Below are 3,746 nucleotides of genomic sequence, written 5' to 3' on the forward strand. Positions count from 1 at the left end.
CCATGTGGTCACCTCCAGGGCAGGCGGGAATCGAACTCATGTGGAAGTGGCTTCAGCTTCTTAGTGCAGTGCTTTAACCCACTGCGCCACCAGGGAGGGCCGGCCCCCTACTTTTAATAGCTGTTCTATTATTCTTGTTGGCTGGTTGCAGTATTTCTGTCATTTCTGGGTCTATTTCTGTTGATTGATTTTTCTCCTGATTATTTTTGTTCTGCTTCTTGGCATATTGAGTAAGTTTTATTGGATATTATGATGTTAGTGTTGTGCGTTTGGATTTTCTTGTCTTTCCTTACAAAGTGTAGCTTTTTTTTTCTTTTTTTTAAATGGGACAATTAAGTTTTTATCTGATTAGTTTGTTGTTTGGGGGGCTTGTTTTTAAGCTTCATTAAAGCAGGTGTAGCATACACTTTACTCTAGGGCTAGTTTAGATTTATAAATAATGTTGGACTCTTCTGAAGTAGGTCTTCCTACTCCAGTTAGTTAGAATTTAAATGTTTTCCAGCTTACTATAACCTCCGGGAATTGTTCATCTTCATGCCTTTGATACTTCTTTGCTCAGCATCCTGAAATGTATGGTCACATTAGTATTCAGCAAGGGTTTCATAATCACATGTAAATCCATCACAACCATACATGAAAGATCATGTGTAGATTTTTAAAGTACTTAAAAAAAAATAGTATCTTCCATTTTGTTATTCTATGTAGCAACTTCCAACTGCCTCCATTTCTATGAACTTCAGTCTCTGTCTCTTCAACTTAGTGAGACAGTCATGTTTTGAATTTATGATCCGGAATGTGCCTCTAGGCAGAAAGCCAGAGCAAATGTAGACCTTACCTCATTGTTTTCCTTCTCTCAGTGATGCCACTTATATGCTGTCTATTGTTCAATGTCTGAAAACACTTACTATATATATATATATAGATAGTCTACAAGTTTATAGAAGAAAGGTATAAGTCTAGTTCATTTTACTACATCATGGTCAGTAACAAAAACATTTTGCTTCATGGTCATTTGACTAACATAGATCAGTTTTTGAGAAAATGGAGCTTGTAAACTTAAAGTTTTCTCAACTGAGGTGCTTGCACTAAAATTTGTGTCAATTCAGGATCCCTTTTCTGGACAGCCAAAAGCCTCCCCAGGTGACATCTCACACCCCTATCTCTTATATAAAATAGTTATTTGACATATTTGTTATTTGTTAAGAAATTAGAGGCCCTTCCCAGTGGTGTAGGGGTGAAAGACACAGCACTATCGAGTTATTGGCAGCCAATGCAATACGAGTTCAATCCTTGACCAGGGAGCTGGCCCACATGGCACAGCAGACCTCTCCTGTGTCTTGCCTGCTGCTCCCCTCAGCAGTGTATTTCAGTATATCCACCTGATCTATAAGTCTGATGGCAGAGAGGTTATTTAATCACACTTGTCAGAAGAAACAAGACTAATTTATCAAAGAATAAATGTTCACCATATCATGGATAAAACTTGCCAATGTTCTCAGTAAGGAAAAATGACTCCCAAAATGGCAACGTGCCTCACTTTGTACTTCATTTTCTAATCCCCATGTAAGTATAGGTTATAGGCATTATTGCCTGGGTTCAGTTCCTGATTCCATCACTAACTAGTTGTATGACTTTGGGCAAGTTATTTAAACATGTTGGACCTCAATTTCCTTCATTTGTTAAAAATGAGGTGATAATACATATACTCTATACCTGTTGTGAAGATTAAATAATTGAATAATATATGTGAAAGCCCTTAAACCAGAGTCTGACATGTATAAGAACTCAATAAGTACTAGTCATTATTAAATTTCATAAGAGAATTTTCCTTGATTATATATCTCATAAATGAACTCTTACCTAGTCTACAGATTCTACTTAATTTTTAGGTGGTAATACTTCTGACCTAGATCCAAGGATTGCAGAAAAATCAAGTTTGAATGTAAAAAATTATAAGCACGACAGCAATAAACAAATTCATTAAATGACCAGCATGTGCCTTTTAAAGTTACTGACAACCTCTAAACTGAGACTTTTACTAGTGATTTGTCTTTTTTTGTTCAGGGATTATGACATTGTGGTTAAAAAGACCACCTTCTATTTAAGCGTCCTTTCCAAACTGGAAACATGAGAAGGTTATTTCTATGCAGACACTATTTTTAGAGTTTATGCTCTGGGTGCACAGGGATGGTGATTCAGGGGAACTAATTCCGTTTCTTTTGTTACAAGGAGCTGATGTACATCCTTCAAGAATTTCTCTATAAGCCAAATCATATTTACAGATACCTTTAGTGTGATAGGTAGTATAAAGAATATTAAAATGCTCACCTTCAGTCTGATCAAGCTTTCCTTCTCAAAGAGGTAGCTCTCCAAGAACCGGCTCTTTAAGGTGATGGGATGTGGAGGAGTGTAGGCTAAGGTGATGAGTGTCTTCTTGCAGATAAACTGGAAAAGGGAGAAGTAAAGGGGCTTCTCTCAACCCCCAAAGATTGATTACCAGGGTGGGGTCAGGACTTCCCCTGGAATTGTAACAGATGCAGGTTTCATGGACTCCACCCCCACTCCAAATACAGGAACTACAAGTCCCATCAATACTGGGATGTGATGGTGGAGCTGAGCAGCCAGGCTGGGATATAACCAGACATGTGAGTTCCTGGAGCTCTTGGCCTGGTGGTTCGCAGCTGGTTGTTTGGCTTTTGATGAGCTTTCTGTGTGTTATTGGAGTTCCAAGTCAGCAGCACTGGTAGGATGCTCTAGTTAACTTGTATTTCTCTCTCTCTCTTTCCCTGGGTTGTTCCTTTCGCTTTCCCCTTGTAAATAAACCCATGATCGAACCTTTTTCTGTGGGTCCACAGTACAATTGAATCTTAAGCATAAGGGTGAGGACCCACAGACAAGCAACCCCGTTCACATTGGGTTGCCCTGTAACAGAATGAAAAACATTTGTGTGTATTGTATTTTCAAAAACTGCTTATTTTGACATTTCAAATTTATGTAAAGTTTGTCAACGTAAGAATTAGTACAAAAGACACTTGTGTACCCTTTACTCAGATTTCTTCTAGTAACACTTTACTCAGTTTGCTCTATCACTTGTATTTCCCTTTCCTCCATTCTCTCCTTCACTCTCTCTCTCTCTCTCTCTACACACACACACACACACACACACAAACCCACACTTCATGCATGCACATACATATGTCTCTGTATACTTATATATGTAACCAGCCTTGGATGTGACACAGTGTCAACTTCCACTGTGTTTTACTCATTAAAACAATCACTAAGTTCTGCACAGGCTCAGAGTAGGGAAATAGTTTCCAGAAATGTGTGTGTGAAAAGTTTTTCCTGAACCATTAAAGTCTTATGGTCTCTTTTCACCCCCCTCCACCATCCCCCACAAATTTCAATGACCTGACAGGTGTTCAAGTCAAGAGAGGCTGTGTTAGAAGAGGCCCCAGAAGCATCATTCATACCTGAACTTGATCTAGATGATGGAATCCTAGATTCCATGCTTAGACCTGATGTTCTAATGGGGGCTTTAGCTAGAGGGATGAATACATATTGCAAATGGGAGGAATGCAGATGATTGTGTCCAGCAGGCACAATGTGGCTCAGCAATATCTGTTTAGATTATTTCCAGTCTATGACCATACCACCCTGAACGTGCCCGATCTCGTGTGATCTCGGAAGCTAAGCAGGGTTGGGCCTGGTTAGTACTTGGATGTGAAATTATTTTCCTCTCCTTG

Source organism: Condylura cristata, unplaced genomic scaffold (genome assembly GCF_000260355.1).
Source record: "Condylura cristata isolate star-nosed mole 26May11 unplaced genomic scaffold, ConCri1.0 scaffold00017, whole genome shotgun sequence".
Lineage (NCBI taxonomy): Eukaryota > Metazoa > Chordata > Mammalia > Eulipotyphla > Talpidae > Condylura > Condylura cristata.